Raw genomic sequence first — 12,170 nt, 5'->3', positions numbered from 1 at the left:
TATCATAAATTAAAAGAAAATAATTATATTTAATATTATGACTTAATACAAGAAAAAAATACTTAACTCCTTCTAATAAGAATTTCTGATGATTAATTTTGATTTCAAACTAATAGATAAAAAATATTTATTTAATATTTGATCTAAATTATCTTAAAATAATTGGAATATTCTTACATTACCAAAATATAATATGGTATAATCCATATTTTTTTTAATTTTCTTATATATGTAATTCATATAAATACTTATTAATAAAACGTTAAATTAATTAATTCAATTTTATTTTGATTTTAAAATTTGTTTTTGATTTAGAGTGTCAATTTTATAGGCAACAATAATTTGCTTCTATAAAAATTGTTTCAATCAATTAAGTATGATTTCTTTTATAAATTTTTTAAGCAAAAATATCATATACCTGATAAAAAATGATATATATTATTATTACATGATACAAATAAAAATAAAATTGACATAAAAAAATGTTAGCATTTATTTATGATAAGATGTTAACATTTATTCTAAAAGTTGATACATATATTTGTTTTTATTAAAAAACATGAGAAAATTATGATTGATGAATAAACAAATTTTTTTATGAAAGACACAAATTTATTTCTTTTTTATATTTAAAACAAAAGGCCAAGATATCAACTATTATATATTTATTTACTATTTATAAAAATATTATATATATAAGTAGTGTGCATCCTCATATTTAATTCTTTAAAAAAAACTTTTAATATATTTAATTGAAAAAAATGGGTATATGAATTTCACGGGAGAGTTTAAAATTGGGATTGCAATTTTCTCACGTAAAATTTCAAAAGGAAGGATAAGATTTCACGGGAGAGTTTGACTACGATTCTCTCATATAAAAATTTCATCAAAAATAGAGTGTCTTCATGGTTCGGAGGATCATCTTAAATTCCAATAAATTAAATATATGATTCACTGAAGTTCAATGGAGAGTTAAAAAAGGATTAGGATTTGATTTAATTCATAAATTAAATATGATTTTTCAATTTATTTATTTCAATCTAAATTAAAAATTAACTACACACAAATAATTATAAAATGCATGGAGAGTTAAAAAAGGATTAGGATTTGATTTAATTCATAAATTAAATATGATTTTTCAATTTATTTATTTCAATCTAAATTAAAAATTAACTACACACAAATAATTATAAAATGCATTAAATTATTACGTGCCAAATATTTACATTCCAATTAAATTATTTTTACGTGCCAAATATTTATGTTTCAAATAATTCAATCATGCTTTGTTTCTTTTTCCAATTTAATTATTTTGATTCTCAATGTTAATTGTAGCTAACAAGTCTTAAATGCATTATTACTTTAAATATTAATCATATATATATAATCATATTTGACTTAAAGTCTTTTCCCAAACCCTATTATACTTCCAACAGTTTTTCTCGGTTAAAGAAATATATATATAATCATATTTGACCTAAAGTCTTTTCCCAAACCCTATTATACTTCCAACAGTTTTTCTCGGTTAGATTTATGATTCACACCAACCTCTGCGTTTGGTTTACTTGCCTTTTATTTATTAATGTATTTTTTTCAGTGACAAAGAGTAGAAAATTTGACTACATCAAGGACATTAACAAAAAAAAATGTGGAGATGGTTCGATGGGAGAACAGTCTCATTTTTCATTAAATTTTCATAATAATCAACATTAAGAGTTTATTAATAACAATTATACATTAATCAACCTAATAAAAATATTACGTTGAGTTAACAGCCCCAAATTATTAATCATAGAAATAATAATATTTTTAAAATTAATATATAATAATAATAATAATATCTCTAAAAGTTATTTATGGCTAAAAAAATTCACACGATTAACTTTTTTTTTTGTTTTCCAATCCTAATTTATTTAATAAAATATTAAATAGTTTTATTTTATTTTATCACAATAAAGGACCCAATAGAGGTAGATTTTAGTTGTAGTAGGTTTTAGTTGTAGGTGGTAATAATTAAGGGTGTGTTTGGTTCGAGGTAGAGTGAGGGGAGGGGAGGGGAGGGGAGGGAATATTTAAAATGAAATGTGTTTGGTTCAATTTTTAGGAGGGGAGAGGAGGGGAGGGGAGGGGAGCAAAATCCCTCCAAATGACACTTTTTGCGTTCCCCCGAATCGGGGGATTCGGAGGGGAGGGGAGGGGATCTGAGTTTTAATATTAATTTAATTAATATATTTACTAAAATATCCTCAATTTTATTTTATTATTATAAAAATATTATTTTCTTTCATGTTTCTACTTTTCTTTTTGTGATTTTTTCTCTATTGCTTCCATCAACTTATTATAATTATTCTTCACCTTCACCTTCAAAATATTTTTTATTTTTTTATTTAATAAAAATTATAATTACTATAATTTTTTGTTTTTTATTATAATTTATTTTATATATTCAAAAGTTGTTATCAACGCATAGTTTATTTTGTGTCGAGAGTTATAATACGAATCAAGTGTACTCATTTTTTTTAATATTATGCGATAAGTTATGACTTTTTAATCACTTAGTTATACAAATATTATTTCCAAGAAAATGCTTATGAAGTTTTTACAATTGAATATCATATCACTTATATAAAATTACAAGGATAAAATTGTAAATTATTATTAAAATCCCTCCCCTCCCCTCGTGAACCAAACATATTTTTAAACAAAATCCCTTCCCTCCCCTCCCCTCCCCTCGTTTGAACCAAACATATATATAATTACAAAAAATCCCTCCCCTCCCCTCCCCTTCCCTTCCCTCCATTAAAATCCCTCCCCTCCCCTCCCCCTCATTTGAACCAAACAGACCCTAATAGTCTTTTTTAATTAGAAGTTTGAAGAAAATTTTAGGTGATAATAATTAGTCTTCTTTTTTAACATTTGCAATTATTAATATTTTTTAAGAAATAATTGATCTACTATTATAATAACTACTATCATAATAAGAAAATCGATGTCTACCAAAATTAATTTCATGTCCAAGTTTAAACAAATATTTTAATCCGATTTTCATGCCTTCAATTGTCTTTTTTCATCATCAACTCATATTAGCATGCCTTATGTCTTAAATATTTGACAATATCTAAAGGGTTAAATAAGTTTTTGGTCCCTATAAATATTGCAGTTTTCATTTTTAGTCCCTCTCTGCCTTTAGGCAACAGTTTTTACAAAAAAAACCGTTGGCAAAACCAGCTAAAACCGTTGCCAAAACCCAGGAGGGACTAAAAATGAAACTGCAACTTTTATAGGGAGCAAAAACTTATTTAACCCATATCTAAAAACAATCATTATTTCTTTTGCATGCTACAAGTTTTCCAATCAATTCCAATATCTAAAAGTAATCATTACGGTTAATTAATCATAAAAAAGTGAAATTTATATAACTCTCTACCTTCCATACAATATCAACAAATATATAGTACCTTGACATAATTCAAATTCAAATAGAGGAATCAATATAAAATAATTGTAAATAAACATACAAAAAAGATTTTGTATAGAATTAAAAATTAAAAATTAAATGCATATAACACCTTTCAATACGCATTATTGTATCTTTCCCATTGAAAATAGTTGACATTACTTCTAATTTATATTCATTTCTTTAATATCTATAAAAAAAATATTTGACATTAATTCTAATTTATATTCATTTCATTAAATATATCAAATATAAAGAAAGAGTTGGTATATAAATCTTTTTCTGTCAAGATTATAAATAAAATTATACGTTTTTATTTAATAAATGTTCTATTTTTGTTATTGGATATGCAATTTGAATTAAATATCTTTGCTTTTTTATTTCATTACATTAGTATTTTTGATTCGGTATGAGTAGCTAACACAAATATGAGAATTTAACGACATATATGTGATAAGTAACATTAATATTAATAATATACATCTTTTGTACAAATTTTTCTTTGGTAAATCAAATTAAATATATATATATATATATATATATATATATATATATATATATATATTTAAAGTTAAATAATGAGATTTAAATGTGTTGCATTGAATTATAATATGTCATTTCATTATTTTTTGTTTCTTGACTTATATAGATGTTATAATTTTTTTTGCAATTTTTTATTTTGATAATTTGAATTTGCAATTTGAATCATGCTCATAAAAAGGCGGGTAGACATACTAGGGGTGGGAGCCCATAAAAATTGTTGATAATGTGCGTCTGCGGAAAAAAAGGCGGGTAGACATACTAGGGGTGGGAGCCCATAAAAATTGTTGATAATGATAGTACATAATAACTACATTATCTCAATTTTTATTTATTTTTTTACTTTTTATCAAGAACTATATTTTTTCAGAGTTAAAATTGTAATCAACAATAATAATTAATTATCTCTAATATTATTTTAATTTTTATCCAACATAAATATCATCATTGAAAACAACTACAAATTGATAAATTAAATTAATATTCATATGATAATCATCATTGAAGAAATTATTTCGCTTAATTAATATATATTTTAATATAATTCTTTAACCATAACCATATTATATTTATTTAATATTTATACCGACTTTACGTGACCCGTGCGGGCGCACGGGTCCTTTACTAGTTTGATTATATTTGTTTAGAAGATAAATATTTTAATTATGTTATCAATTTTTTAATAAAAATAAAAATACCATTGATATTTATACTTGGAGACAAAAAAAGTATTAGTGATTGGCATTGGACTTGATAGGGATGAGTATAGTTCTATTCCCCGCAACTGCTATCCGAAGGGTCCTGGACCCACTTGATGTCAGAACTGACCCACAAACTGGACTATACCGGTGGTGATAAGTCAAAAAAAATTGTTAGTCTAATAGAAAGATGTCAAACACAATGTTGTAATAATGTGTATGACAACATTAATGCATTAACGAATATATTACTAATATAAGTAAAAGAACACAAGAAATTGTTAACTTAGTTTGGTGCAAAGTCACATATGTCTAACGAGCGTTAACCTAAGAAAGAAAATACAATTTTAATAGTAAAATCTTAAAAGTAAAAGTACAAATTGGTCTTAGTTGAACCATTATAGTCAAAGCCTTTTTTAGAACTTGCACTGAATTCCTATTCAGGATTCCCCCTGAATATGAGGCCCTATTGAAAATGCAGTCATGTTTTTGTATGGTATCTCTTTGTTTATATGTTTTGGCAAATTTGCTTGTATGCTATATAATTTGTTTGCGTATTTGAAATTTTCTCATCAATTTGTATTTGTGTGTTTATACTTTATTTGTATTTGAGTTGTATTGTAATCGATTCGGTTATTATTACTTTGTATCATTAGAACCCCTCATTACTTAATAAAATAAGAGTGTTTGTTCCTTGATAATGTATATTTTTTGAGCCTAGCAAGTTGTCTTTTTTTCATCAAACATGCCATAAATTACATGTTAGAACTCTTAAAATCAAGATGTTGAGTGTTTGATTCGGATCATGTTGTAAATGTGGGTCGAATCACAAACTTGTGAAAATTTGGGATTTGGTACAGAACCGCTTGATTCGAATCATAAAATAAACCTAATTCGAATCACAGACTCTTGTGACTCCAATCAAGTGCTAACCATGAGTCGAATCATGTGTCTTAGTGAAGTCATATTTGGGCTCTGCTCTTCTTGATTCGAATCAGGAACTTAACTTCATTTGAATCATGATATCTTGTGATTTGTATCATGATTTCCTCTTGACTCGAAACATGGCTTCACAAAACTCAATTTTCCATCTTAGATTTAAAAAGTTGTTTCTTTGGTGAAAGCAATAAGTGTGTGAAAAAACAAAAAATGGTGAAACCTGTTTTTGAGACAAAAATACAATTTGTCTTCTCTTCTTCGGTGTGTCTACTCTTGGCACATTTAATCTTTCTCTTCTTCTCTAGAATAACTTCTTAAATGTGAATTCATGTCAGATTCATTTTCTCTTTTTGTTGCATATTGTTCTTGTGCAATTTGTTGTTGTGTTGATTGAAATAAAAAGAGTTAGTTGATTAATCTTGTTGTACGTGTTGTTCATGATTAATCAAGATCATGATAATAATCAAGAACCAATACCCATTTACACTAAAATTTGAGAGAACCTTATGTGTGTGTGTGTGCGCTCTTCATTCATATTCATCTAATCCATTAACTAACACCTTGTGTTTAGAGTGTTTGTGAGATAGTCTGGAAGTATTCATCGTCTTAATCCTTAGTCTTTTTCCATTGTTACATATCTAAAGATTAAGTGTTGTGGGAGACTAGTGGTGCATTAGGGTATCTAATGTTTATGTGTGAAGTTTGTTGCTTGTAATAGGTGCAAATATCATTTCTTGAATGCAATTTGGTCCTTATTACTATCTATCAAGGATATAGTTTCATTTACTCCAAGGAAGACTTTGGTGAGATTAAGTATCAACTGTTCGTATGGCGGAGGTGGAAGTTATCCATCAACACGCGGCGAGCGTCCATCGTGAAACCCACGCCCAACCGACAAGCTCCTTCTGACGGTCTTGGTTTGTTTCGTTTTCCAATTCTTTTCAATGATTCATGTTTGAATTTGTTTGTTGTTGTTTTGTGTAATGAGAGAGAAAGAAAACCAGTAAGAGAGGGAATAAATATTACCTTTTCTTTTCCACTTATACCACTTACTGTGCGTGAATATCCCTCTCTATTTCTATTATATTCATTTGTTTCTTTTTTTTATGATAAAAATGCTATGTGTCTAACATTCACTATGAAAATTCTTAGGTAGACACAGACATAAGAAGTTCTTTTACATACACAACTAATTATAAAATTTTAATTAATTAAAAAATTAATACAAAATTTTCTCTCTCATTCATAATCACAACTATCTCATGAATTTAATTAAAAAAAGAAATTAAAATTTGAATAAATTAAAAAAAATTCTTTCTTCTTATTGTTTGTTCCTAAGAATATGAATTTATGTCGTTTCTATGTAAGAATTTCTCCCGTAAGTGGCGGGGGGGTTTAAGTATAAAATGTCAAAACTTCCTTCAAGTAATGGAATGATGTAGCTAAATATGAAAGGGAAAAATCTAAAGATATGTTTTTAATTCATTTCGAAAATACAAAAATACGAAAAAAGTTATTTATTTTTATTAGACTATTTAGAAAATTGGGTTAATTATCTAGTTAATAATTACATTATTTATTTGCACATATTTTAAGGGTCCCTTCTCGATTAAATTTCAAAGTTTATACCACTTGTAAACAATTCATAAAAAAACGGGTACATAGCACAATAATCAAATTATTTTTCATAATCAAATTAATTAATTTATTTAATTAAGTAATTAGTTGGTGGGCTTAACGCCTTACCGATTATTTTTTCAAATTGAGTAATTAATTGGATGGCTTGACGCCTTACCAATCGATATTCAAGATCTAAAAATATAACTTTGTTCAAAAATCTTTTTTCAAATCAAATTAATTACAACATTTTCGCAAATGATGGAATAGGTGGATTGCACATCCTCCATATCATAAAGTAAGGCTTAATGCCTTACCCGTCAATTATTCAAATCAAAACATCTAAAATCCATTACCACATCAAATATTTGTTTTGCTCCGCGCGATAATCAATTTCTATTTCGCCCCATGCGACAACAAATCACTCTCGCCGCAGTGCGATTAATTCAAACTCAAACACTTTCAAAAGCTAAAATCAACTAAACAACCCTACGAACTACGTAGACTCTGATTACATTTTTATATATACGTAGGTATAAGGTGTGATACCTTAACGAGTCAATTTCCACTAATCACTAAATCTAGTTAATTCATTTCCCTTAAAAGCAGAAAAAGCAAACACACATAGTAACCCTAAGATTAGGGAAGGTTACCTTTGAGTACAAGGGAGGTGAGGGGTGCCTAACACCTTACCCTCACCTAACCGACTCCTGAACTCTTTATTCGGTTGTGATGACCATCGTATCCTTCCTTTAAGTTTTATCATTACTTCCCTGTTCCTTAGGAACAAATAAAAGATGGTGGCGACTCTGTGATTTTTTCAGTTGCGATAAGTGGGATCAGGTGAATTTCCATATACTAATACTTGGAGCAGGTTATTGTGGATAACAATGTTTTTAGATCAAGATCTTTTAGAGATCTTATTTTTGTTAGCAGTTTGAGTGTTTGCTTCAATAGAGGGAATTATCGTTTGATAGTTTATTGTAGCCAAAATACTTGTATCAAACTTATCAAAATAGTGGAAGATCGTTATTATTTTCCAATGGCTTTTAACACCATTAAAGAGTGGAGTAGGCGAATCGAGGACGAACGCCGAACCACTATATATATCTTTGTGTATATTTTCTTCTTCCCTTATCTCTTTTAATTTTCTAGTATTCATTAATTTTGATATTCTATTAGTGCATTATTGCATTGTTTGTATGCCACATAAGTTAGACCGTGCTTATAAAAGTTTAATGTGTAAGCTTTGATATGTGGTGTATCAATCTCATTGAATCATCATGAAGCCAATTATGTTTTGATAGAACATATATGTAAAAAGTTTTCAAATCGCTTTGTTTAAAGTAACTTTGGTTGTCTTGTGATTAACTTGCATTAGAAATAATCAAGTACTTAGTAACATCATGTATTATTTCATTTGGTTTAATTTATTGAGATGCTTCTGTCGTAGTAGAAAAATTGAGATTAAGCTATTGATTAACTTAGCTCACAAAAGCAAGAGTCGCCACAGATCTTTATTGTTTCCAAAGGAATGGAAAAAGAATGAATAAAACCCACAAAATATTTTTAAAAACAAAACAAATAAAACAAAGAGAAAAGGGTACGAGGCTTGGTTGTGCAAGGGGAAAGTATTAGCACCCCTCAAATTTGTAGTACTCTACAAAAACCTTTTGTAAATATGGGGCAGTGATAAAACATGTTCTTTGCAAAAAGATTGTGGAGATGAGAAAATAACTTGTTTTTATGGTTTTTATTTATGCTCGGCAAGATATCGCATTATGTGCCTACATACCCCTTACGTGCAATAGGGAAGTCAGAGCATTTGTAGTTTCGCTTACAAAGAAACAACGAAAGTTTGTTGGTTGATTTTAAACGAAAAGACATTTTTCATCTTAAGAAGAAAATTCAACTAAACACCCACAAGTTAGGAGAATATGGATATTTGCATCATCATGAAAGAAGGGCTCTAACTTGGATAACTTTTAACAAGTATGCCACTAAACCCTCTCAAGTGGAAAATGATCAACATTACTTCAATCATTACCAAGGGTATAGGATAATTACATCTTAACTATAGAGATGACTTATGTTTAATCTTTCAAAAAAAGGTTTTCAAAAAAAAAGCGCAAAAGGCACAAGAAGTTTGATTCTTTTTAATCTTTTTGAAACGGTTTAATATGCTTAAGATGTCTTATCGTTTATTCAAGAAAAGATTTGACGATCACTTGACAAAGTCAAGTTTTATTATGAAAAGATTTCAAGCTTGGAAAACAAAAGTGTTTGAAAAGAGGGAGAAGATTTTGAAATTTAAGAAGATGGGCAAGAGATGAAGGGACTATCCTAAAGCATAACATAAAAGTTAAGGACAAGGAAAATCTAACCAACAAAGAAGCAAACACTTGACATGGAGTCAACATAAGCATTTCTTTCCTTTAGATTAAGCCCACAAATATTAGATAACCAAGCAATAACATATAAACCAAGTCAAGTATCAGATAAGATCAAACAATAAGCCAAGCCAAAATGCTTCAGATGGATCATAATGTATCAAATGACTTTCTGTCAGATGAACTTGCATCCGAGGATTTGCTTCAAGGAATCACATGACATAAACCTGCATCAAATGAAAACAAATAGACAAACAACCAAAGGCCATAGAGGAATCTAAAAGTATCAAGTACAATGAGCCAAATGGAATCATAGGCATGGGGTAAAAATTCCAAGCTAAGTATCTATCCTAGGTCCAAAAGTATCAACTCCTCAAGCAAGGGATAGTAACCAACAGTCCAAGGACCAATTAAGTCTTTTTTTAGGATAATACAAGACCCAAATGGGTAAAAAGAAAAAGACATAAAGTAAAATCATAAACATAAAAGCAAATGAAATGAAATTATAATGTAAATGGCATAAATTAAAGGCAATAATTAAAATGAATAAAATTAAAGGCAAAAATATTAAAGTGCATCAAAATAAAGTTAGTACAATAATATGGTTAATGTTAGAGTTAGAGTTAATAATTTGATTCGAGACAAATTTAGCGCTACGTTAAGAAATTGTAGATGTACTTATATAAAAGTAGCCTTTATGAGTCCGGTCAATAAAATTTATGTACCAAAACAAGTTAGAGAAATGAAACAAAGTCATTCTCCTAAAACTTGTACTACAAAAACAAACATGGGTGATCAAGACAAAGTCAAGGAGATGAGATTATCACATCAATCAAATCCTTCATGATGCATAAGGGTGAACTTATCATAAATCCAAAGTACCTTGAGTAATATCATGATTACTTAGAGGTAGATTTGAAATGATGAAAGTTCATCAAGTACCAATCCAAACCTAATTGAACAAAGATGAATGCATCATCATCATCCAATTGATCAAAAGAAAAAGATAATGAGATGAAGAAGATGATAAAGAGAAAACACAACCAAATTAGATCAAGGCATTAGTCAAGTTATCATTAAAATCAATCATCGATTTTGGTGGATTACGGTTTTAAAACCCATCAACACCCAAGATCCATTGATGTTGAGGAAACTTATGATCAAATGACCCCTAACCCAAGGCCAGCATAAGTCAACACAACCCAATCAAATATATCAAGCAATAAACAAAATAAAATGCATAAAGAGGTTTTTTAAGTGATTTTTAAAATGAAAAGAAAAGAGGAAATAGTAAAGTATACTCAAAACATTGACTAAATGGAAAAATCAGGAATAACTTCTAATCTTTTGCATGGATAATTGAATTTTTGCACCACTTCAATAATGAATGACTTAATTTGGATCAACACAGATTTATGCCATCATCACATTCGAGTGGAAAATATTTTGATATTCACATGTGGAAGCGATATTTGCATCATCGCAGAATGAACAGATCTTCTTTAATTTTATGAAAAGAAGTTTTGAACTAGAAATCCAAAAGGCAAAAGGTTTGAATGAATTGGAATTGATTTTAAGGGATATAAGTGTCAAATGACCAAGCTATACGAGTTGTATTCAAACACTTAGGAAAATGTTGGACATACGTCTAGCTCGTCCGTTTAATATGTTTATTGAAAAAGAGTGAGACGAGTTTAGACATAACTCTTTCACAATGGGTGAGTATCAAATGGCCAAGCTATACGACTTGTATTATAATACTTGTGAGAAAGGTTAGACATACATCTAGCTCGCTCGTTTAATGTTTATTGAGTTGAACCAAACTCGCTTAATTAAAGGTGCTTTAACTGGATCGCAATTATTCAAACGGTCAAGCTATATGGCTTCTATCTGAATAATTTGGGGAAAGGTAAGACATATGTCCAACTCGTCCATTCCATCTATTTATTAGAAAAAACATTTGAAAGCGACTTGACGTTAGATCAAGTGCTAATTAATTATGAAAAGTTTTGAGTGAAGCGGAGAAAAGATACTTGACGTTGGATCAAGCACTCACATTGTAATTGATTTTGAAAAGTCCTTGATGTTGACCAAGTTCTTATTCTTGAAAGATTATTTTAATTTTATCCAACCATTTAATTAATTCATTAGGAACAATCTAATTAAAGGAAAAAAAATAAAAAAAACACAACTAAAATTATTACATTTCATGGGATTGAGGGTACATTTGTCCATTGAAAATATTATGCAATTAATATAAACAAGATAATATAAAAAATGAAATGCAAACCAACCAATCAAACAGAAGCAAAATGATATAACATGAAAAAGATGCAAGTTATTTGAATAATTTTGGTTTATGAAAGAAGTTTGATTTAGAAAGGTGTCAAGTCACTTAATTAGATCAAAAGATTAATCAAGTGGAGTGACAGATTAATTTAAAATAATAAATTGAAAATTAATTCAAATGATTATCCAAATTAATTAATTTTAATTAGAAAAATTAATTAATTAAACAAATTTAATTAA

The sequence above is a fragment of the Vicia villosa genome, linkage group LG2, assembly GCF_029867415.1.
Source record: "Vicia villosa cultivar HV-30 ecotype Madison, WI linkage group LG2, Vvil1.0, whole genome shotgun sequence".
Lineage (NCBI taxonomy): Eukaryota > Viridiplantae > Streptophyta > Magnoliopsida > Fabales > Fabaceae > Vicia > Vicia villosa.
The sequence above is the reverse complement of the archived record's forward strand: the minus strand, read 5'-3'. Positions refer to the sequence as shown.